The sequence below is a fragment of the Balaenoptera musculus genome, chromosome 7, assembly GCF_009873245.2.
Source record: "Balaenoptera musculus isolate JJ_BM4_2016_0621 chromosome 7, mBalMus1.pri.v3, whole genome shotgun sequence".
NCBI lineage: Eukaryota > Metazoa > Chordata > Mammalia > Artiodactyla > Balaenopteridae > Balaenoptera > Balaenoptera musculus.
The window spans coordinates 39,136,235-39,162,300 of NC_045791.1; the positions used below are offsets into that span (position 1 = coordinate 39,136,235).

The 26,066-nt window shown below is 38.6% G+C and overlaps 2 non-coding genes across 2 annotated transcripts; one reads left to right on the forward strand and one right to left on the reverse strand.

Moving 5' to 3' along the window:
• The first annotated feature begins 4,405 nt into the window (after positions 1–4,405).
• On the forward strand, positions 4,406–4,477 carry TRNAA-CGC. The gene has a single exon. It is a non-coding gene; the product is annotated as a tRNA-Ala (tRNA).
• Positions 4,478–4,764: 287 nt separating this feature from the next.
• On the reverse strand, positions 4,765–4,835 carry TRNAG-GCC. Its single transcript has one exon. It is a non-coding gene; the product is annotated as a tRNA-Gly (tRNA).
• Between the last annotated feature and the right edge of the window lie 21,231 nt (positions 4,836–26,066).

The following is a 26,066-nucleotide window of genomic DNA, read 5'->3' on the forward strand; positions in this document are numbered from 1 at the left end:
TTTTCTTTTTCAGATCAGTTGTGCAATCTGTATGTGTAACTTCTCACTGTCACATTAATCCTATTCCATTGTTAACACATTCCATTCCCTTACATCCCCCTCTTTTGAAGCTTTATTGAAGGGTAATTTACGCACCATAAAGCTCACCCATTTTAACTATCAAATTAAGTAATTTTGGGTAATTTTACTGAGTTGTGCAACCGTCACCATAATCCAGTTTTAGAATATCTTTTAGAATATCTTCATCACTACAATAGAATCCTTTATGTCCATTTACCCTTAAACACCCTTTTAGCCAATTTCCCACTTGAAATTGTAAAGCCAGGATGTATTACATGCCTCAGTAGAACTCAGTGAGTGCTTGGTGCTATGGGGAATTCATATAAAATAAAATACAATACCTAATCTCAAGGGGGCTAGCTAGTTGGTAAAATAAGACCTCAGTCAGAGACCCACACAAGAAAAAATAGATCCTATTTCCCGCTTTTGTGAATGGGCCAGTATAAGACTACAGAGACTCCTGTCATTGAGCAGATAATCTAAATTCGGAAAAACCTTTCATACCCCATACAGATAGATTTTTTTTTTTTTTCTCCTTGCAGCCTTACAACACTCTTTCTTAAACTGACCATTGATAGTTTCCAGAAGTATGGGCTTTTTGTAACATCTTTTCTCTCTTAAACGTCATCTTAAATATGTACCTCCTTCTGTTTCCATCTATTTGTAACCAGAATCTAAATTATAGAATTTGCATCTTTCCAAGTAGAATCTAACACTGTTCAATAAATACGTCAAATTATGATCACTGTAATTTTTCACTTTGGGGTACTACTGAAAGGAGTAATGTTTATTAACTTTCTTTGAATTAAATGTAACCAGTAGCTTTTTTGGCTCTTGGGTTGTTATTAATAATTAACTGTGGTGATGAAGAATTACTAATAGTTATGACCCTGAGGAGCAAAATAATGTATTTCAAAGAGCTGCCTGTACCTTTAAGTGTTGAGTAAAGCAATTCAGTCCTTTTTCATCCAGGAAGTCACAAGCACAGGGCATTCCCAGGTGCCAAGTGCCGATTACTCTGCTCCCATCCTTTCCTAGTCTCATTTTGAGCCCTTCTAACGGCCAGCAAATCATCAGGGACAGCTCACTGGAGGAACCCATTCATGTAACATGGGGATGGGGTAGAGGAGACAGTATATGTGAAGCTAAGAAATGTTTGTTTTCAGCACTTGAACACCTGCCTCCACCAGTTTTATGTTATATGAAGGAAAATAGGGAGAAGTTGGAATGCTTCTTTCATCCTCTAGTAATGCTAATTTCCCAATGTGCAGGGCCCTGGGCAGTGAGTCCTCCACTGTCAGAGTTTTGGCAGGCTTGGTTGCTCACATAACTGGGTGAAGAGCTTGAGAAAGTACCTACTGGAACGCTATGGTTCCTCTTTGGCTGCATATTAGAGTCACCTGGGAAGCCTTTTAAAACTGCTATGCCCAGACCACCCTCAGACCAATTAAATAAGTATATTTAGGGATGGGATTCAAGCATCAGAATTTTTTTTAAAGCTTGCCAGCTGCTTCCAATGTGCGGCCACATTTGAGAACCACTGGACTGGTGATAGACATCTCTTGGGGGTTTTTTCCCCCAGTTTTATTGCAGCATAATTAACATATTGTATTAGTTTAAGGTGTACAACATGATTTGATATATGTATATTTTGTGGAATGAATAACACAATAAAGTTAGTTAACAACCATCACTAGACATCTGCTGTTGTCACGAAAATAGCCCTCAAACAGTGGCTCTCGGGCTTAGCTGCACACTGGGATAACCTGGGAGTTTAAAAAGATACTGATGCCTAGACCCACTCCTAGCGATTCTGACTTAATTGGTTCAGGAGGGGGCTCAAGCAAGTATCAGCATTTTTCAAAGGCCCTCTCAGTAATTCTAATGTGCAGACAGGAGTAAGAACTACTGCTTGAACTGGGAATAAACATCTTAACTCGTTGCCAGCTTAGAGGGAAAGATGCTGTATACCTGCTGGACGAAGATTGCCATGAGCTGAAGCAAGAACGTGAAAGGAAATGGGGACGCAGTACCAGAGATAAAAGTCACCTGCCTCAAAGTGGGGACGTAAGATCAATCGTTGTGAACAGGGTGTGTGTGTGTGCGCGCGTGCGTATGCGCGCGTGCACGATGTGTGTGAAAGAGAGAGAGACTGAGAATTGGGGAAATTTGTCCCCAACCAAGAGAGGTGTGCTGAGGGTGGAAGATAGAACTGAATTTTTTAATACTTGAAAATTTTGGACACTTGGTCAGCCTCTCTTCATCTGCAAGCAGAGCTGGGGCAGTTTTATTTGCATATAGAATAGATGGGATCCAGAAAGTATTCCCTAATCCAAAAATGTGCCTTCTCTTTCACCTTTCCCATCGACCACAATGGCTGAAAAAACCGTCTTTCTCTTGGGTTATGCCAGACCAGTAAATCGATTTCACATTCTCTGTTGGTTTTAGAGTTTGGCTTCATTTTCTTTATCAAATGCACCAAGTTAGGCCCTGGACTGGTTGAATAGGAGTGAACAATTTAAAAGAAGCCTTCTCTAGGCTTAGCTCTGAACCTTAAGAACAAAGGTTCTTGCCTGAGAACAAAGTCCCAGAAAATAAGTGCCTCAGGTGATGGAGAAAGAAGCCATAATGTGAGGAAGGGATCCTAAAGAGGATGTCAAAGATGAGGTCACCAAAGGCAAACGTGCTTCCTTTACAGTTAACTGAATACTGCAGCTGTAATTTGCACTGGTGAAAACCCTGGTTGGTGAAAAATGGTTCTGTCTCTGTTTCCCGACTCAGAGTCAGCTGAAGGTGTTCATGTTCTAGTGCCTCTTGATGGAAAGCAGGGGTTGGTTTGGAAATGTTTTGGTCTGAACTAGAGCTCCTTAATAACTGTCCACTGACGTGGCTTTTTTTTTTTTTTTTAACATTCTGTATTATAGCTGTATTAGATCAGTATGTGGCTTGTTCTCATTAAAAACAAAATCTGATTATGAGCCATTATTTGTTGAAATTACTGTAAGCAAACACAGTAACATTTATTTTTAATCTAGGACTTGATTATGAAACTTGTGGTTTACCCAGAGTTATTTTGAAACTTCTGCTTTTCTGCTCTGGCTTTTGGCCTGCTGACTATTCCATTTACGAGGGGTGCTCTGCTGCAACGGAAAGCAGTGGAAATTCTAGGCCCTCACCGTGTGCTTGCTGGGTCAGCCTTACAGGTCGGCTGGAAGTGAAGGTAGCCCAGCTCCCCTGACACCAAATCTCTCCCCTGCTCTTTCCCATCAGGGTGTCTGAGGCTTCTCTCAGTCAGCCTTCACTTCCCTGGGGTGGTATCAGTTTAAACTGCACTGGGAAGGGTCAAACACACATCATTTCATTATAATGTAAGTTAGTTCATCATATGACCTAACACTCAAAACAACTGGAGAGGCAATTTCCAAGGAAACAGTACTCGAGGTACATTTCTTCATTTGGGGCTGGGAGTACGATTAGCGGTTAGTTAGGAAGGGTTCAGAGGACAATAAAGTAGCTGTTAAGTGACTTACATTCCTATCACAACATAGTCAGATGGGTCCAAGGGTCCAAGGTGTAAATATCAAACAGCGAGCAGAGTGCATCTTGAGCAGGTACCTCGCCTCGACTTTATCATCATTTGTATAAGATTAAGCTACAAAGAGGGTATCGGTGTCATTTTCTTTCTTTCAGTTTGGGCCCCACGCAAAGAACACGTTGTGAAGTCATTTTTACCTCCAAGAGTTGGCTGTAATCCCTACAAAACCCAGTTTATGGGGATTTGGCGTCAACACGTCGTTCTCCTGAGATGGGGGGGGGGGCGTGGTGGTGTTTTGGGTTTTGGGTGCGCACAGAAGGTCCCCACCGCTCTGCTTCAGGAGCTAGTCTCCTTTGGACCCTGGGCAGCGTCCGTGGCTCTGCCCGCCTGCTGGCCCCTCAGTCGGCGTCGTAGTTGCGGCTCCACCCCGCGGCAAAGCGGCGGGCTGAACGCCCCGCCCCCCACCTCTGCGTTCCGGGCCGCCTGCGCAGTCAGCCCGCAGAGGAGCCGAGCTCGGGCGGGCGCTCAGCACGCCGACGTCCCGCCCCTCTGGCAGGGCAGGGTATCCGATCCCTGGTCGAGCTCCAGGCGTCCGGCAGGAGTGCTCGAGAGCTGGTCAAGTTTGCGGCCCACACCGCTGGCTGCATGGAGTTCCGATACACCCTAGAAGCAATTTAAGGCGGTGTAGGAAGGGTAGAAGCGGGGTGTCGCAGAAGCGTTCACCAAAATAAAGTCTTGAAACTTAACTATAGCAATTGGACTAGCGGTGGACTGAATGAATACCTATACCAGAAAAGCTTCTTTCGGCTGGGGGATGTAGCTCAGTGGTAGAGCGCGCGCTTCGCATGTGTGAGGTCCCGGGTTCAATCCCCGGCATCTCCAGACAGCCAGGGTGGTCTTTTAAATCTCTGAACACTATGTGGCTCATTACTTTTTGCTCATATATCCTAGGGCCCCCCAAAAACGTCTAAAAGAAAGCCTCGAAAAATACGGCAAATCTCAGGGAATCGGCAGTTTCGACTGCTCGAAGAAAAAGTGAAAAGGGAAATTATCGTTGATTTGTCTTTCTTCATTTGCATAAAATCAATGTTTCTATGTTTTTATTGAACTTGTTTTGGGGATCTGAGATGTATGGGAAAAATGGGGTAAGATAGAAAAATGTTACTAGTTGCATTGGCCGGGAATCGAACCCGGGCCTCCCGCGTGGCAGGCGAGAATTCTACCACTGAACCACCAATGCTTACGGAAAATGGTCTCTTCTATACCCTACTAGATAGATATTTACGTGTGTACTGATTATTTTATGTTAATAATTATAAATTTATGTATTCAACATCAGAGGAAGCAATGGATTTTTTAAATTAAATAGCTATAATAAAATATTGAGTTAACATTTACATAAAAATCTCATTATACTTACTTCTGTTGAAGCTTATGAGGAGATTCTTTCCTCCGAAGTCGTCCTTGGTGAAGGAGGCAAATGAAAATTTTGTCATGTATACACAAGATTACATAATTACTTAGCTGTATCTTCAGATATTTAGATAATTTAAAACAACCACTCCCTTTTTATTTTTCTTATCTTAGCTATTCAGACAAATACATAAAGATATTTGTCAGGGTTTGGGAGTAGGGATGACGGGGCACCAAGTTATAAGAGTATAATGGAACTATGAGATCTGAACAGGGAACTTTGGAGCATTGGTGATTGACAAGTCACCTAAATTCTCTGAACTGCCCCTTCCTTCATAGTGAGAGACTTGATCCTGGGACCCCTTTCTACTCTAATAATATGAGTGTGATCATTTACCCTTAGTTTCCATGAAGTGTAAAATTGCAAACCACACACCAAATATATATAAGGGGGAGAAATTAAAGTGAAGGAAATTCATTCATGGAAATGAGTCTAAATATAAGATAGAAGACTCTGGATTTAGGCATTATTGGCCCTTTATCTTTGAGAGGGAAATTCCCAGAGATTTGCAGGATCTTTGTTAGCCAAGAAGAATTTTTGGGGGGGGAAATACATGAGAAAATAGCAGAAAACACATAGCACTTACTATGTGCTGGGCTATGTAAATAGCATTACATATGGACTTCAACCCAGTGAAGTAGGTATTTTTATAATTACCCTAACTTAACAAATGAGAATAGGCAAGATTGGAACACAAGTGGTATCATGTTTAACATTTGGTTGCTTAGCCACTGTCCTGTTCTGCCTACAACAGAATAAATCACTGTGTAGTTACACCAGAAATACTGCATGTGTAGCTCAGGAACACTGTATATCAAGAGTGGAGTTAAAGAAAGATCATAACACACTGCTGAAATAATGTAAGAACTTCTACATCAAGATTTATTTTTAAGAACTTTTTTTTAGTGTGTGCATACAAAGCAGAATTTGAAGAAAAATACATGACAGAATTATAAAAGATATAAAGAGATCAGAGAATCAAGAAATCTAGACTACAGTCTTAGTAACCCATGGAAGAACAAGTTCAAATCATTTCACCTCTCAGAACCTCAGTTCCTTAAAATAAGAGAACTAGAGGAGAGACGAGGTTTTAAAATTGCATTCTGAAGGGCTCTAGCTTTCCAGAAGTGCCTCAGGGCCACTAGCTACTGGGGCCTCACCTTCTTTTCCCCGGCCCCTCACTTCACCAGCTCATTTATAAACTCTCCCATTTATTTGCATTTGTTTGATGGGTTACAAGTCTGGAATAAAAAAACATTGAAAAGCCCTCAACTAAATGACCTAAGTTCATTTGAACTCTGAAATGTTATGATTCAAAATAAAAAAGCAATCTAAAAAAACCTCAGCATGAGAAACACTACAAAAATTTTAAACAGGTGGAAGGAATCAAATAAGAAGTATGATCTAATGGCAAACATTATTAGTGACCTACCAAAGGCTATTTTACTTTTTTTCTTCCTAAAAGTCTGGAAGAGGCTACCTAGCTCTAGGGACAAATGTGGTGCATTAAGCCAGTTATCCCATTTTCCTTTCCAAAGATTGAGTCAGGATGGGTTTGTGACAGTTCCTGCCAATGAGAGAAAAGAATGGTCAGCTAGGGAAAGACGGTGTGTATGGAAGATCTCTTTAGCCCTTTCTTTCTTGCTTGTAACACTGCCTTGTGAGGTATAATGCTTAGAGCTGCCCCAGTCATCTTGTGACTTGCAGGGAGACTGAGGATGACCCAGCAGAAAGAAAGAGACATTGCACCATCCTGGAATTTTCTCCAGCCGGATTTTAGGTTAGGTCAGATAATTAAGGATCTTTATTGTTTAAGCCCCTTTGAGCTGGGTATTTTGTTACACGCAGCCAAAGGCATGCAGGGTGTGTGTGTGTGTGTGTGTGTGTGTGTGTGTGTGTGTGTGTGTGTGTGTGTGTGTGTGTGTGTGTCCAGCAGCAGTTCATACACTTTCTGGTACAAGTCTTCTATTCTGTAGAGAATCAATACCTTGAGATTTCGGTGAGGCTAACTTGCCCCTTCATCTCTATTTTTCTGTCACAGTGATAGGTCTACCCAAATATTTTCCCTTGCCACTGTGCTTAAATAGAGATGATATGTGACTATAGCAGGGGTAATCAGAGTCCTTACCAGAACTTTCTTTCCAGAGCTTTAAGCAAAGACTATATTTTTGATGTGGTGGGCAAACAGCTTGAATGTATAGCTGGGATTGTTTGTGGCCATCTTGCTTGTCCAAAAGAGAGAGGGACATACCCACCCCTAGTATGACATTGAGCCCCTAGAAGCAGCCATGCCTAACTAGAACAAATTCTGGATTTTGCGTTTATATGTCAGTAAATTGTCCTTATACAATAAGTTGTCTTTTATTTTTTAAGTCAGTTTGAGTAACATTTATATTGCTTGCATCTGAACAACACAAATTGAGAAGTTATTTTACCCCAAACAGTAAATTTAGAGAACTCATTACTCCAGAATGTGCTATAGGCTGAAAATATGAAAGTTTAAGAAGAGTTTAAAGAAATTCATCATCAGTGGTTGAATGACCAAGAGACAATAAAAGCCATACAAAAAGTTTGAAGGACCCATCCTTAGTTTGTTGGACTAGTGTTAATTCTGTAGCAAAGGAAGCCACCTAACATTTTTTGAGCAGGGAAAGGATCAGAGCATTTGGAGACATGACCTGGCAACAGTGTGTCAGAGAAATGGAAGTAAGAGAAACTAAAAGTGGGGAAATTCACCTAAGAAGTGGTTACAGTGGGAGTGGAGAGGCATGAGGTCTCTAGCATGAGGCAAGGCAGGAGGAAGAAGAAAAATGAATCTAGAAATCCAACTTAAGTGAGTGGGAGAATAGTGGTGTATTGTAGGGAAGTCAGGAGAAGAAAGGACAGGAAGAAAAGGGTAAAGTGTTCACTTCTGGAAATACTGACTGAGGTAAGTAGGGGGAGACCCTTACTGGGCAGCTGACGTCTAGATCCGAAGAAATCAAGGCTCCAAGGTGGAGTGGGGCGTTGACTGCACAGAAGTGAAAAGTAAGAATGTAGATGTGGAGGGAATCACAGAGAGAGCAGAGAGCTGAGGGCAGAGCCTTGGGAAGGTCTATTTTAGGGAGTGGCAGGAGTTGAGGGGACAAAGGGAGAAAATCAGGGGAGTGGGGTGTCTGGAATCTGTGGAGACATGGCTTCTCAGGCAGGCAGAACCCTCCCCCTTTGCTAATTCTGAGTGACACATCATGACAAATACTGGTATTACTGTGTTTCAGGGATATACTCTGAATTCACACCAGAGATGCTGTGGCAGGCGGTGATTTTGCCCTTGGTATGGTCAAGCATGGAAAGATCACAAGATGGCACACACTAACACTTTCCCTAGTCTGCCGGGCTCCCAGGCTCTGATGAGTGGCCCCCGCTGAGGCTGGCCGAGAGGAAGAAAGCAGGGAGTGCCATGAAAGGTTACACAGTCACGTCTCTTAGGAAACCTGGTCTTTGTGACAGCCCCATGGGCCAGGCAGGGGCTTGTAATTCATATCATAGCACCTTGGGACACTTGCTCAAGGCACCTGGTCCTGGCTGGTGTTGGCTCACCATGGAAATGTGGCCAGGCTTACAGCTGAAGAAAGCAAACCATTTAGAAGCAGAAGTAGTTCATAGAATGCATAGCCACCAAAGCAATGACTTTTTTTTTTTTTTAACCTTGTGAGTGATTGTATTGATTTAATACACACAGCTTATTTCTGTCCCAGGTTACAAACTAGCCCTGGGGAAATGGTGGAACCAGTCATTTGGATTGCCCTTTACTGGCTGGGAATTAAATCATTACTTATTCCATTTTAGAATCATAAGTAGTACCCCAAGGCCTACTTTCCTAAGGATTAGAATCAAGGCATGGAAATGAAGAATACAGGTGTAATTCTAAGATGCATGCAAGATGTTGAGAATGCAGCAATTTTTCCTGGAAAGCTGTCACTGCAGAATCCTCCGGCTCTCGATATGCTCATTCCTAGTCCTCCAGCATGTCCAATTAGTCAACACATCCGATTCCCCCCTTTTAAAATGGCATTGAACCTTGCTGTTCCTCCTCATGCCCATCCCTCCCTCCTACCTAGTGCAGACCCTTATCAGCTCACTCCTTGGGTTGCCTGGGAAACCCCTGGTTTCCTTTGCCATCCTGTGTACGGTTACCAGTTGAATTTTCTCCCTCCTTCTCCTATTCCTTCCCTCACTCCCTTCCTCCCTCTGTTTCTGATTTCCTTAATTTTTGAAAATGCAATCATTCCTTTATTGCTGGTTCAAAAATTGAATTAATTTCAAATCCATACAGAGTCCTCAGGCTATATGGGTGTGAATTCTTTATCCTTTTCTTTTGACATCCATCTCTGGATGCAGCATTTATTCAAATACTCTTGAGCTGTGTCACTTGGTCTCTCACCATCTAGTGGCAGAAGTGGCTTTCCCCTCCTTTCCCAAGGGCTCCCTCTTCTTCCTCTCAAGTCATTTGGTCTCTTAAAATATATTTTTTCGGAAGTAACCCATGCATATGGTAAAAAACTCAAAAGGTGTAAGAATACACATTAAAAGTAAGTCTTAAAAGAAAAAAAGGTAACTCTTCACCCCACCGCAGTCCAGTTCCTGGGTTCCCTTTCCTACAGGCAACCCGCAGTCATTCATTTCTTGTGTTTCCCTCCACAGATATTCTACGTAGATACACATATAGCATTCTACTTTTATGCACAAATGGTACAATACCATACACACTGTTGTGCTCATTGCCTTTTCTTTCTCTCTTTTCTCTTTTTTTTTTCAGAAAAATAGATCTCAGAAAAATTTCCTTCTACGTGCATGTAGAGCTACCTCTTTCTTTTTCATGGTTCTATCATTTTTAACTGGCTAGGAATTAAAACATTATTTATTCCATCTCACGATCACAAATGGTGCCCCAAGGCCAAGTTTCCTAAGGCTTTAGGTCAAGGCAGGTAAATGAAGACTGCAGCTGTAATGTTATGATGCATGAAGATGATGAGAATGTCCATTGCATGAAGGTGCCATCATTACCTTAGCCAGATCCTTAGCAGAGGACAATTAGTCTGTCTCTGATCTTTTGCTAGTGGAAACAACACTGCAGTGAATACCCTTTAACAAAAGCCATTTTGCTCATGTAGGAAACACGTACACGATAAATTCCTAGAGGTGCAACTGCTAAGTCAAAGGGTAAGTGCATTGAAAATTTCAATACATATTGCAGAATTACTCCCAAGAGAAGTCTGTATTTTTTTAAACAATGATTTCATTATATTACTCTTTTGCTCACCAACCTCCCAGTTGCAATTGCATTTTCTAAACCTTGCTAGATTCAGGTGCATCCTGTGTAGTCGCCCAGAGCCTCGCACTTGGATGGTAATGGCACACACCATAGCTTGTACGCAGCATGCAGAAGGAGTGGGTTAGATGTATTACAGAGCAACATGGATGCTCTCAAAAACATGATACCTAGTGAATAACGTAGGCTAGGGGAAAATGAGATACGACAATATAATTTACGTAAGTTTAAAAATAATGTATGTACGGCTTCCCTGGTGGCGCAGTGGTTAAGAATCCGCCTGCCAATGCAGGGGACTTGGGTTCGAGCCCTGGTCCGGAAGATCCCACATGCCGTGGAGCAACTAAGTCCGTGAGCCACAACTACTGAGCCCGCGTGCCACAACTACTGAAGCCCACACACCTAGAGCCCGTGCTCTGCAACAAGAGAAGCCACCGCAATGAGAAGACCATGCAATGCAACAAAGAGTAGCCCCTGCTCACCGCAACTGGAGAAAGCCTGCGCACAGCAACAAAGACCCAACGCAGCCAAAAATAAATAAATTTAAAATAAAATAAAATAATGTATGCAAAACATGTTTTGTAAGGTCACATATAAACAAAAAGATGTATATTAAACACAATATAGTGATGGCTTATGGAGAGACAAAGGGAATGGAATAGGGATATGGGGATAAAAGTGAATAAATATATGAACAAAACAACAAAGAGGTGTGGTCCAATGATAATAATGAATCATGAACAGAAAGTATAAGTAGCTCAACTCTAGATAACTGAGCTCTCCCCAGCTCAAAAAGTGATGAAAAAGAAAAAGTAAAGCATGTATGTTATAAAAATGCAAACAACACAGAAAGGTATAAAATTGAAAGTAAAATTTTTCCTCCATTCTAGTATTCCTTCTCCTCCCCATTTCCTAAATCCAGTTCTTAAAATTTTCAGCCACTAATAACTTCTTGTTTAACCTATCTCTCTGTATATCCATTTCAGCATAGGTAGATCTGCCCTTACTATAATAACGGCTGAGTCCTCCATGGTGGAGAGAGAGAGAGAGAGAGAGAACATAATGTAATCAATCCTCTATTGATGAGCCCCGTTTGCTAGAATGTTTCTCATTTTTAAATTGATTTTTGAGAGTATTTGTATATAAACAAACCTCATTTGTATTTTCCTTTTTTGAGCTCCTTCAGTATTTCTAGTCCCTGTCAAAATTTAGCTCTTAATTATTGACAAAAAATATTTATATTTTTTACTCTTATTCATATCTTCGTATTACATCATACTTGTAGTCAGAGAAAGTTTTATACAGCGGTTTTGTTTGCATGATTGCTTTTCAGCAGTCCCTAATGCAATGTTGGATATAAAGTCAGTGTTCAGATATTCTGATTGATATTGGGAATTACATGTGCAAAGTAACCTACTCTCTAGTTTTGAACAAAGGTGTCTGGCCATTTAATGGATTTAAATAATAAGGAAGATATGTTATAGGCAGCAGAAACGATCTTCTAAGCAAGGAACAGAAGAGCTGGAACCAGCTATAACTTTATCAAGGCTATTAATATATCAAAAGGAAAAAAAATGTGTCTCTGGGAAGGGGTTGGGGATACTTGGCGTGGAATAGGGAGGCACACTCTAGCTATATGCAACTCAACCAAGGATGAGAAGGGCTCAGACTGTCATCTCTAGGTTACATTTAGAATATACAGTGTATGCTAAATAACATGAAAGGGCAAGAAAGCCTCTCTGACCAGGGGTGAATTATCTTCCAAACATCCTTTTTTGTTCAAAACTAGAGAGTATTCATGACAAATCGTAGTACAGTAGATGACAGAAAGATCTGATTTCCCTGTGTTCGAACCCGCACATCCTGTGCCAACCCTGCTAGTGCTGGCACACCACAGAGCCTCTGCTCCCAAATTCTGCCTTTTTTTTTTTGGTGTGTATTCTGTTGTTTTCTCGTCCTTATGGCCCTCAGACATGCTCTTGGAAATGATTCCCAACTTCCTTGCTTCCTGGTACTTCCTCTTTGGGGCATTTATCTCCTTTAACCCAGTGCTCTGAAGGCTCAGTTCAGCTCAGTTCCTAAGGCCCCAGATTGGATGCCATAGGCCTAGAGAATAGGACCAAGGCGATGTCTTAAATAACTTCGTGTCCCCTCAGCATTTTGCACAGATTTAGTTTTCTCTAAGCGTGTGCTACTATAATGGACAAATCCATCTTTTGAGTTGTTTGTAAATGCCTTGAACTTTTTCCATCCAGGATTGAGTCATCCTAGCACAGAAGCTGTGGAGGTAAGATATCTTAATAGAAACTTACAGATTTAACTTTGGTTGAACACTAAGAACCATTAACACATTTGTCTTTATTTTTTCTTTACCTTCATTTACTGCAAGGGGCTGTATTGCAAATTCATATGTACCATTTGACTTTGTTTTGATCCTTAACATTCGTGACCATCTTATCTTGAGTTTATGCTTAAAAGGTTAATACTGCTATTAGTTACTTGGAGACCTCTTCACTCTTCCCCTTTCCTCTGTTATGTATATACAATATTTACCCAGAAAGGATATTGCACTGGTGAAAGGAATATTTCATTTGGTCAATTAACTGAATGTCTAACAGACAAATTACTTCCAATTTAATGTGATTTTTTTTTTCACACTTCTAAGACTAATCCTATGTAGTGGAAGAAAAATAACAGGGTTGGTGAAAACAACTAAAACTGCGTACAGTATTTTTAAGAAATTAGTCTTTGTTCAGCTTGAACTAACGGCAAAATAATTACCATAAACTAGAATACTTGTAGTTAACAGATTGAGGAAATTAAAGTTTAAGTAACTTGCTTCCTTAAGTAAGTGGAGGGTTGGAAATATGACTGCAGAGCTTATACTCTTGACAACTGGTCTCTAACAGACCCATAACAGATTTACTCTGTATTTGATTTGTATAACTTTCCAGTTATTTTAAGTTCTATATATTAAACAATTGCATCAATGGATATTACTAGCAGTTTTTCCTTTAGCACCAGGTAGCTGGAAGGCATCAAGCTAATCAGATGTCTTCTACTATGACCTTAAGGGTCATTAAACCTGCAGTTGTTCCTCAGAAGGGTAAAGAATTCTAAATATAATTGCCATATTCTGACTTAATGATCCCATATTATAGCACTAATGCATACTATTAAAATAACATTCAAACGTTTGAATCATTGATAGGAATTCTTCCTATAGGATCCTTCATGGTCTTGAGGAATATTATGCCTGGCCAGAAAAGCTAAGTCTGCTCAGATACTAAGTAGTTTCCTTGGCTTAGTTTACTATCCTGAGTGAAAGTGCTTGCCCAAGTCAGTTGAGAACACTGGTAAAACAGAACACCCAAAGCTTCTCCTAACAGTGTTGAGTAATAAAGAGGCAGGCTTTATCAGTCACTCCTTAGAAAGTACCTGTAGACAGTTGTATGGAACACTTGTGGCATGATATAATAGTAAAAAGTTCAGGATCAGGTCAGGCCAAGTTTTAAATCCCATTTCCATCTCAAGCTCTCTGAACTTAGGCAAGGCATTTACATCTCTGTCTCAGTTTTTCCCTTGATAAAATGTGCACACAGTTGGACTTACCTCTTAGGGTTATTGTGAGAAGTAAATGGGCCAACACATAAAAAATTCTCCCACAGTGTCTAGCAAATAATAAACTTAGCTCAGTAAATGTTAGTTATTAATAATAATAAGTGAGAACCAATATTGCAAAACCTGCTTATAATCAGTATAAAGGTGAGTTACATAGTTATAAGGACCAATAAATATGAAACTGAGAGAAGAAATGACATAGTATCCAAAATATATTTTTTGCTGAGTTAGCCAAAAAGGCCGTTCTTTATTTCATCAATACTTCATAATCTTTGCTTATACTTTTTGCAGCTATTTTGGTAGGGATGATGTCAAAACTAATAATCATGATGGCCTTTTATGTTTATAGTATACTTACGTCATGAAGTACTTTCGCAGGCATTTTGCTTTGCAACAATCCGGTGACAGCTAACATTTCCTTGTTTTAATAGTGTAGAAACTGAAGGTTAAAAAAATAAAACTACCATTTCACAGAGGCATAAGGTTTTTTTCACTCTCAATTCCTGAATTTTCTTCCATGGGAGTGTGGAGAATGTAGATAAAGTGATCTCTATATTTAACACAATTAGTGAATCAACAGAAAGGATTCAATTGGATTTAGTTTGCCTCAGAAATTGTCACTTCGGTTTAAATAATTTGCAATGTTAAATTTAAAAGCTTTGATGCAAATGCACAAATCACTTGGAGACAAAGCTTGATTTTCCTTACAATTGAAGGATAGAGTCTTGATGTCATTCTTGCTGTTACTTAAATTTTAAAATGGTGATAAAAATATAGAGAACATATGTCATGTCATTAATCTACTTTCATTTTAGCATTCTAAGTGAAACTGTTTTCAGAACTGATATTTTAAAGCAGACTAAAACATAAATAACATACAATTTACTGCTTACCTATGTTTCTAATTCTTCAAATTGTATATAAACTGAAAGTTAAACCCAACAGTTCTGTAATAATTGATCCTAAAGCACAAGGAGAGAGAATCGACATGTGAGGTCAAACATTCACATTAAAATTTACGGAATAGACCTATTATCTAAAAGTATTTATAATGTTTCTTATAGATATATCTAAGTGTGTTTCTGTCCTAAGGAATACATTGGTCCTGAATAGTCTAGATATTCACATGCTTTATGGAAAGGGTGTGAACCGAATGATCTCAAGTTACTTTCTAGCTCTGTAGCTCTGTGACATTTCAGTGGCTTTATCAGCAGCATATTATTGGTGAGCTTTATTAAAAAAGAAATCAACCTTTTACATTCAAAGTGGATGAGATCTAAAAACTTTTTCAGTTATTTAGTACCAGCATAACTTTAATGAGTACTTACTCTTTAAATGATTATAATTTCAACGCCATTTGTATTTTTAAAAACAGGGGATATCATCAATTATTTCATATATATTCTAAATAGCAGTGACAGTCCCAGAAGGGATCAGCAGGTCTTTAATATATGTTGTTAAATAAGAGCATAAAGATATTACATAATATCTAAGTAGATTCAGAAATTACATTATTATGATGATGAGTTAATATGCTCCTATTTCCTCCATCTTTTAGACAATATAATGACCACACATGCTATTATTCAACTGTGGAAGAGTAGAGCAAGAAGGAAGTCTAATTCAAAGTCTTTACTTTTTACTAATTACTTTAGTCATTCATAAAATATTTTTTGAGACCTTTATGTGCCAGATACTCTACAAGTCACTGAGGATACATCCTTGAATAAAACAGACAAAAATGCCTACCCTCATGGCATTAACATTCTAAGTGGGGAGATTTTTAAAAGATGCAATAAATGGGAAAAATAAACCAGGGAAAGGGGTTATATAATGTTGATAAGGACTAAAATTGTAAATAGGGTGGTGAGGGAAGGCCCCACTGAGGAAGTGACATTCGAGGGAAGATGTGTCAAGGGGGAAGAGTATTCTTGCAGAGAGAATATAAAGTGTAAACTCCAAGGTCCCTGAGGTGGAAGGTGCTTTTTTTTTAAGAAGCAGCAAGGAGATCCTGTAGTTGGAATGAAATGGAGGCAGGGGAAAGTGATGGGAGATGAGATTAGGGAGATAGGTGGGCAGGTGGTGTCCATGGCAAGGAATTTGGCTTTTGCTCTGAATGATACGGAATGTCACTGGAAGATTTTAAGCAGAGGAATAGTTTTACTAAGCTGATATTACTTAGCAGAAGTAGTCTGGCTGCTGAGTTGAGAATAGAGTGAATGGGGGCAAGAAAGGCAGCAATGAGTCAAGGTAAGAGGTTATTCCAATAATCCGTGCAAAAGATCATGGCGGCTGGGACAGATGGTAGCAATGACAATGGTGAGAAGTAGTTAGACTCTGAATGTGTTTTGCAACTACAACCCAATGTTAGATGCTTCCAAATCTAAGAAAAATTCAGGCCCAAAGAGGCTGTAGTTTGACTAAGGACAGGAGCCAGTTACAGGTAGAGCTGTCATCAGATTACAGGTCTTCTTCTAACCCATTTTATACTTTTCCCAATAATCTCACTTGTATAAGAGTTAAAATAACTCATCCTTTGAAATCATATTGGAAAATGAAAAAATATTACTTAAACGTGATTTGGATTATGTGTGTTAGGATTCATTGTTTAAAATTAAATGAAAATATGCCAAAGTCTCCACATGCTTTATATCACTTTGTTCTAAAGTTCAAACTAATTTGCCTGGCATACTGGACAGCTTAGATCTGGATTGATTTTTTTCCTGTTTATCCAAGTGGTTAACATCTGACTCTTTTCCTTCACTATTCATGAGCTTTATGAATGATTCTTGAGTGCCTTGTATGGTGCCAGATCCTGGAGATTAGCTAATATATGACTCTACTGAAACCTCACCTTGGCGGGCCTCAGGCACTGTTGGTCACTCCTTTGTACTCCTGAGGCACTGATACATACCTCTCTTGTAACATGTATTGCCCTGAATGACATTTATCTGTTTAACAGACTTGTTTTCTCATGAAATTTTAAGCAATTTGGAATCAGGATTAAGTCTTTTTTTATCTTCGCATTTTCAGAAACTAGAACCATGTCTCACGCATAGTAAGTGTTCACTGAAGGATGAATCAATCAATTTTACTCAGAATTTGGTTTGGGATCACTTTCTTTTTTTTTTTTTTTCCTTAGATCTCATTCTTTGCAAGGTGAATGATCAATAAAAAGGAACACTGAAAAGTTACAAAATAGTATTTGATTAATACCAGTAATTAGGTAAACTCTGTGAATGGTTGTATAAAATTAAACATACGCCAGAAGATGAAAATTACGATTGATTTGATGAGTTGGAGCACAACCTTGATGAATGGGCAATGATTTCCTATTTGTATCTTGCATATTCAGGTTCATAAACAAGCTACTAAAAATAAGATTTGTTCCTAAATTTACCAAATATTTATTGAGCACCTATTACATCAGTATTTGCCAAATGCTGTTGGTTCATGAAATGCATGAGGTGCATATGGACATTTAAATTTTTTCATTTATTTAGTTTGTTTATATTAATGTGTAATTCATGGAAATTATTTCTTAGGAAGAAGTTAAATTTTTTAAAAAGCAAGTTGATTTGAAGAAAAATGTTAACTAGGGAAGCAAAAATAGTGAGGGGCATGTATAAATATTAAAAGTTTGTGAAATATGATACCATGAACCACAAAGTTACAACCAAGAGATTTCCAGAGACCAGTCAAATGGACCATGAATTATTATAGCTGATAATGAAGCTTGATTTCAGGAAGAAATAGCATTTCTTTCCAGTTTTAATGAGAAAAGAATTAGCACTTCAGCTCTTTTTCTTCTTGTAACTGTTGGCTTTAAATTTATATATCTGAGTGACGTAAAGCCTCCCTACTGACTGATCTCATCTGGATCTCTCCCACTTCCATTCTGCTTTTCTTTTTTTCTTGACCTCTTTTGTCTTTTTAAATCATCCTTCTCCTCCTTATCAACAACAAGAACAAGTCTGAAGAGACAGAACATGGTTAAATTTGCATTAGAGAAATTTTACCTGAGTATTTTTTATGGTGAAATGTGCATTGAGACATATACTTTTGAGTACTAATCAAAAACTTATAAATAAGTGCTCTATGGCTCTGTGGTTACTTCTGTCTGTCTGCCTGCCTCTCTCTCTCTCTCTCTCTCTCTCTCTCTCTCTTTTTTCTTTCGGTTAATCAAAACCAAACATTTCCTTATTTAAAATAAACTTAGAGGATGAGAACAACCAAAGTTACATTGCATCTTTAAGGTCTAACAAACTTTGAAACTTTTTTCTAAGTATATTTGAAACACAAGAAGTGGGATACAAAATTTTTACTTGATCTAACATATATTATTTTTCCCTTTGGGTTATTCTAAATCCCACCATACCTATCTGAAATAATTATTTAACTACTTAGTGAAAATTTCAACATCCTAACAATGTTCAGATTTGATTACAAGATGGTTGTCTCCAACCAGATTCCTATAAGAGACTAATACAATGAAATTCGTGACTCAACAAGGTGTATTTCTACCAATTTTGAACTTCTTAAAATATCAACTAGTAATGGTAAATAAAAGCTCCATCATTTTCCCTATTTGTTTTTGGTTTCAGCTACATAATTTTATAATTTGAAAGGTTTGTCAATAGAAACTGACAAGAGAAATAAAACCAAAACCAATTTTATTTCATTTAGCATCTATTGATCATACTTCGAGCTGTTTAAATCTTTCTTGCTGCAACCTCCCCTAAAGTCATTCATACCTAGAAAAGAGTTAGAAATTGATATACACATAGAAGGGGTTAACTAGAGAACTATGAATAGATCATTTAGATCTCATTTTTCCTCATCACTTTTCCTGGAATGTTAGTGAAGGAGTCTTGTATGTCACTGGTTTGTCCTTCTGGAATTTTTTTCCCCCGAGATTATTCAAGTGATGCTGGAAAGAATGTGAGACACAAGGCTCCTTGATGCATATTCTCAGTACCCAGTAGTATATGAATTCTTGGTCTCCCCAAAAACCAAATGGATGGGACTTCTACTTTTCATGGGAAATTTTTTCTGTGTTGGATCTACTCAGTTTATTTATTGACAGTTAACCTACAGAATAGGGTTTATTAGAATTTAATGTGCATGCGAATCATCCAGGAAAAATTTTAAAGTGCAGATTCTGTCTAGTAGGTCTGGGGTGAGGTCTGAGATTCTGCATTTCTAACAAGCACCCAGGTAATGCTTTTGCTGCTTATACAGGAACTGCCTTTTGAGTAGCAAGGGACTAATATAGCAGAGTTATTCAACATGGAGTGATCTGAGGACTACCTACATCCAAATTAGCTTGGGGTGCTCATTAGAATACAAATCCTTAGTCCCCAACCTGTTTTTACAGGACAGAATCTATGTAGGTACCTTTTACTTCTAAGGAGAAGCATTTTCATGTAAGTGGCCCAGGTTATCTGTACATACATTAAATAAAAATAGAACAAAAAACAATCAACAACTTTGTATCAAGCAGCCCTACAGTTCTATACTTTTCCTGGAAACAGAGAGAGGGTTGAGTGGGCATTGGAAGAGTGGGCTGAGAGGTCACAGTGGTTTGCCTTCTTTGAAAGTTCTGCCTGGTGTTGTGTGTGGATCATGAAAATGTTCATGTTAGCATTCCAGAAGGTGCTCCAACTCCTTAGCATATTCTCGAGTGTTGAAAGAAAAAAAACAAAAAACGCTTATCCTTTATATCTTTTACCTTACATTACCCTCAGAGTTCTCTATAAAACTACTGTTCCTTTTTATTGATTTAGCCCAAAAATGCCTGGGTTTAGAGTATGACCTCAGAACAACTTGAAGATAATGAGCTCATTCCTGTTGATGTCTTTCTCTCACTTTTCTTCCCACTCTTCTGCTTATCCTTTAACACCCAGCTCCAGTATCCCTTCCACCTGAAAGCTTTCCTTGGGCAAGCTAATAATAGGTGTTAAAATGTTTTTTAAATGTTCATCAGATTTGGCTCAGTAATCCCACTTGAAGCATATATCCTTAAGAATCATTTGGACACGAATACAAAGATATTCAAAGCAGTGTTGTCTATAATACAGATTGGAAGCCATCTTTGCAGGTCCTTGAATAAGAAATTGGCTGAATAGATTATATCTTCCCACTGAAATGCTATGCAGCCAGTAGAAATGATGATATGGATCATGTCTAAATGTTTATTTTCATAGAAAGATGTTCTCTATGTGTTGTTAAATGAAAGCATATACATAATAGAAAACATTTGTTATATGTTTATAGCAAACTATTAACAATGGTTGTGATCTGAGTGATGGGACCATAGGGATTTCTTTCTCTTTTTTGTCTGTATATTTTCATGTTTACAAAATGACCATGGATTAGAGTAGTAGTCCCCCTTATTCACAGTTTTGCTTTTCACAGTTTCAGTTACCCGTGGTCAACTGTGGTCCTAAAATATTAAATGGGAAATTCCAGAAATAATCAATTTATACTTAGTGGCTGTCTAGGTTATGAGATCAGATAGGCTGTTGCATGCTTGTGTTCAAGTAACCCTATTTTACTTAATAATGGCCCCAAAGCTCAAGAGTAGTGATGGTGGCAACTCAGATATGCCAGAGAAGCCATAAAGTGAGAAGCTGAAAGTTCTCGACCTAATACAGAGAGAAAAAAACTCGTGTGCTGAGGTTGCTAAGATCTACAGTAAGAAGGAATCTTCTAACCGTAAACTTATGAAGAAAGAAAAAGAAGTTTGAGTTGGTTTTGTTGTTGTACCTCAAACTGCAGAAGTTACAGCCACAGTGTATGGTAAGTGCTTAGTTAAGATGGCAAAGGCATTAAATTTGTACAATAAGGTATTTTGAGAAAGAGAGACCACATTCACATAACTTTTATTACAGTATATTTTTATAATGGTTCTATTTTATTATTAGTTACTTTTGTTCATCTCTTTCTGTGCCTAATTTATAAGTTCAACTTTATCATAGGTATGCATGCATAGGAAAAAACATAGTATGTATAGGGTTCAGTAACATCTGTGGTTTCAGGTATCCACTGGGGTCTTGGAATGTTCCCCCATTGATAAAGGGGAACAACTGTACTTTCATAATAAAATACCTATATTAAAAAGGACCTTTTTTTGTGTATTTCACCATCACCACCAACAAAAATGCTTTCTTTGGCATTTTTCTTTCTAGAAAGAATAAATCATTCCCTTTTCCTATGCTATGTCAAAACCCAGTTCCACATCTACTTTTTGCCCTTTTCACTCTTTTATAGTTATTATTGTTTCAATTTTGTTTCTTTCCAACTTAAGCAAGTTGGAGAGTGTATTTTATTTATCTTTTTATTTTTAGGGCTAATGTGGTGCTTGGTGTGCCAGACATATATCCAAAGAGATTTATCTAATGAAAAAAGAGCTTTAAAATAGTAAACTCACTGGCTGTCATTCTATTTTTCTTTGCCCCTTTCCTTGTGCAGTAAATATTATGTGTTTGTTCCTAGTCTCTGCCTTGGCAAAGCAAGTCTCAACTGCCCTTTTATCTCCTACTGCTAAGAGCAGTAGCCACTAAGTGTAAAAAATCAAAACAAAGCACTTTCCCATCTCCCTGATGGAGTAAAAGCGGTGAAGCCCAAATAATGCTTAGTTACCAAAAGCAATGCCAGGTGTCTAAATCGAAATGGTATTGATTTTAGCTAGTAAATAGCCCTTAATAAAGTTGGAACCTGGGTTGAATATGCAGCCTGGTAATTAGCTAATAAAGCAAACAAGGCCTGGAAAGAACGTGGTGCAGTTGGATAAACAGCAGCCTGTCATCCAGGAAGCTTTCCTAGGTCTAATACCTTCTCCTACAGAGGACTCAAGTTACCCTTAGGACTCCATGCCTAGTGTTTTTAGCCATTAAATAAGGAAAAAAACTATAAACGTATCATAGGGTCTGAGATATAACTAAAAGCAGTTGTAAATGTTTTACAAATATTACATGCAATAGAAATGCTTCCTGGAGACAGATGTTGCAATTTAATAATCTTAAGTGGGAAGGTTTAATAACTACTTTAGATCATTAGGATAATGTTTAGTGCCCTAGGATAATTATTAAACAATTCTCAGTTTGCTAAATTATCTGATACTCCAGAGAAATCCATAGCCTGATTAATTCTCACATTATCTGTCAACTGCTCAATGAAACCGCAAAGCAGTAGAGGCCAGCTGGGAAAAAAGAAGAGCAAGGGTGAGAAAAGGACTGAGTTAGCCAGATGTCACGTTGAGAAAGAAGAAAATCAGGGATGGAGGGTCAGAGCCAACGTGTAAGGAAAAGTGTTAAGGTGCAAAGATCTGAATCAGAGATGCTGATTAGAGCCTAGAGCTTCAGTATCCAAATGCATTGTATCAGGCCTGCACAGAGGTTTTGTTTTTGTTGTCGATTTGCTTTTAGATGTGGTTGCTAATATTTTCTTACGTGGGAAAAGCATTTTATATAAAAGTCCCAGATTTCCGGCTTCTTTTGAAAATTCAGAGTATCTAGTAACAGTGGGCCTAATTCCTACATGACTGCAATGGGCAAGAGCTGTGTAAAGGCTGCCCCATTTATTTTCTCTCAAGATTTTGATTATGAAAATCTTAAGGCTAACTGAAGAGTAGAAATACAAATAAATATCTATTCACCTACCTCTAGATTCAACAATAGTTAATATTTTTCTGTATTTATTATAAAAGTAAATACCTATATACATTTATATTTTTGCTGAACCATCTTAAAATGGTTATATTACTTCATCCCTAAATATGTTAGCATGCATTTCTAAAAATAAGGACAGTTTCCTACAGAACTGCAATCTTACTATCATGCTGAAGAAAAAAATCAATCATCATTCCCGAAGGTCATCTTTACTCAGTCTATATTCAAATTTCCCCATTGTCCCAAAGTTTCTTTCAGATTCATTTTCCTTTCAAGCCAGGATCCAATTAAAACATATGCATTGCATTTAGTTATGTCACATAAGTCACTTTTACTCTAGATCAGGCTCTTGCCTCTTTTCTTCTACAGCATTGTCTCATTGAAGGGGTCAGTTATCTTGTGGATTGGGATTCAGATCTAAAGGCTTGACTAATTTAGGTTAAACATTTGGGGCAAAAATAATTCCGAGGTGATAATGCAGACTTCATATTACATCACATAAGGAAGCATACACCTGCTGTCCTAGCTGGTAGCACAAAGTTTGATCACCAGGTTTAGGTAGAGCAATCTCTTTAGCTGTGGTATGCTCTCTCCAATTTGCCCCAGACCCACCACTCCTTGTCTTACCTCTAGCCTAATTAATTCATTTTACCTTGCCTGGAAGGCATATGTAAATGTCAACCTAGAGCCTATCACATGCTACAATCTGGACTATGTGATACGAGGCACCTACCACTGTATCCCTGGAACAACAGAACAGTGCCTGGTGTATAGGTGGTGCTCAATAAATATTGATTGACTAAAATTAGAAACACATAAGTTAGAGAAACTTGAAAGGAAGTAGGGTTTGGGGAAAAATTTGGCAACTCATACTCCTGAACTATATGTGGTTCAGAGAAGCCTGGTGCCCTTGGATATGTAGAGCACATTGCAAAGGCTCCTGGCTCTAGGAAATGGTTCTTTATTTGAGCTGGACAGAAATGTATAATGTATAATCCCAGTGGATAAATCAGAGCAAGGAGAAAGAATGAATTTAAAATTCTGTGGAACTCAAGGGTTTGGTTACCTGGGCTTCCCATTTATGAAAGGCCCTGACGCAGCTTGGGTTTTCTGGAAGCAGATACTGAGACAGAGTATGACATGCAGGTTATTTTTAGGGATACTTGTGAAAAGAAGAGTGCAGAAGCAGAAGTGGACAGAGGGAGATGTAGAATTGTGATGCAAGCTCAACAAAGCCCCATTCACCCCCTAAGGGAGTTCTGGAGCATACACAGCCCATTAGAGTTATCTCTCAATTATCCAGCTGAGCCTTTATACCCCTGCTTCACTCAGTCACAGGGTAGGGACCAGTCCAGGAAAGGGATGGCCTTGAATGAGGCAGCTCTCTCATTGAGTTGGCAGCTGGAGATGCTTCCAGCAGCTGGTGAAAGAATTTCTGCTTGAAGGAGGATCTGGGTAGTGTGTCAAACCATCTACCACAGACCTCAAATTAAAAATTTTGCTCTTATCTCTAAATGAAGCTATAGGGACAATTACCGACATATTCCTTCTGCTAAGCATTAGTTGACTAACTGTAACATTCAAATTATACCATAATTTTTTCAACCTTGTTTTGGTATTTCTTCACTTATTAGAAAGCTCAAAAAAAAAAAAAAAGAGAAAAAGATCCAGGCATCTCTCAAATTTTGAAAGTTTCTGGTATTGCTTGAATGTCCCACAAGGCAGAAAATTGAGCCCATTTACATGGCTGTAAATTGCTTTGGCATCTTGAATGAAGAATACCCTACAAGTGCCAGTGATGTACTGAAGGGCTAGCTCTACAGAGATAGATTGATGTTGGTGTCAAAGGAAAATAAATGAAGGAAGAAGTTGTATTAGTTTCCTACTGCTGCTGTAACAAATTACCACCAACTTGGTGGTTTAAAACAAGAGATATAGTCTCCCACAGTTCTGGAGGCCAGAAGTCCAAAATTAGTATCACTGGACTGAAATCAGGGTCAGCAGGGCTACACTCTCTCCAGAAGATCTGGGGGAGAATCCATTCCTTGCTTCTTCCAGCTGCTGGCATTCCTTGGCTTGTGTCTGCATTACTCTAATCTGTGTACATGATGACATTGTCTTATACTCTTCTGTCTGTGTAAACCCTCCCTATTACTTCTTTCTTATAAGGTTACATGTGACTGCATTTAGGGTCTACCCTGATAATTCAGGAAAACATCTCCATCTCAGGATCCTTAATTAAATCATATCTGTTAATACTCCCCATCCCCCATATAAGGTGACATTCAAAGGTTCCATGGAGGCCACTATTCAGCCTAAAATAGGATAGCTTTTAAGTCTTCACTTTACCTCCTTAAGCCTGGGGATAATTTGCTTTCACATAGCTCCAAAGCAGGAATGTAAATTGTGTCTAGGGTGAGGAAAATCATGGAAAAGCTAGAATTCCACCCTGCAGCACTTTGAGACCCACTGTAGGAAGGCCATCTTTGTGAGGGCTGGACTTTTACTCTTTTTCAAAACTCTGAGAGGCTCAGTTTGATAGTGAAGAGCACATGCTCAGGAAAAAGTGTCTTCCTCCACATTTGACTATTGAAAGATATTTTTAGAACACACATACTCTAAATTTACTAGGAAAACAATTGTTTTTTCAGATGCCCTGACATCAGTTTCTAGCTTTTTATCACATGTCAGGCTGTCTTAGTTCTCAGAAACTTGACCAGGGTTAAAAGTTAGGCAAGAAGGAAATGGGATTATCTATTTACAGTGTGGTCTAGAGAATGTTAATAGACTTTCCATTACATTTTCAAATTTCTCTTTGATTGAACCATTCTCTTCTTTTGTTTTATGCCCCCCAAAAGAGCTATTTAAAAAATAAACTTCAATATGTAACTCAAAGATAACAGAACAAAGATTGTCTACTTTTCCATGGTTCATTTTTTGGCTTTGCATGATGCTTCTGCTGATAGAGGAGGAATGAAGGAGATTCCCTTCTGAGTCCAAGGTATTTGCTGAGGGAACAGCACGTGTTACTCTCTGGCCTATACCCCTGTGTGTAAAGGGCTTTCCTCTTGGCTTGGCAGAAATTAGGTCATTGCCCACGTGCTTCAAGGCTGCTGAATTAAGACGCAACGTTCTTCTTATTTTAAAGCTAATCAGGCACAGGCATAAACCCTGTCCTTTGCTATTGTTGCTCTATTTTTTTGCTATTCAGATTCATTCATTCAAAAAAAATCACATTATAACATTACAAACTGTAGTCAAGTTTATTTTAAGCATTTACTGCTGAGATTGAAGCCATCTCCAGGTTATGTAACAGGTATTCAGACACGGAACTGAACAAATCTCCAGTTTCTTGGGCTGTTTACTCTTGGCTCATTTGCCTATTTCACTGAA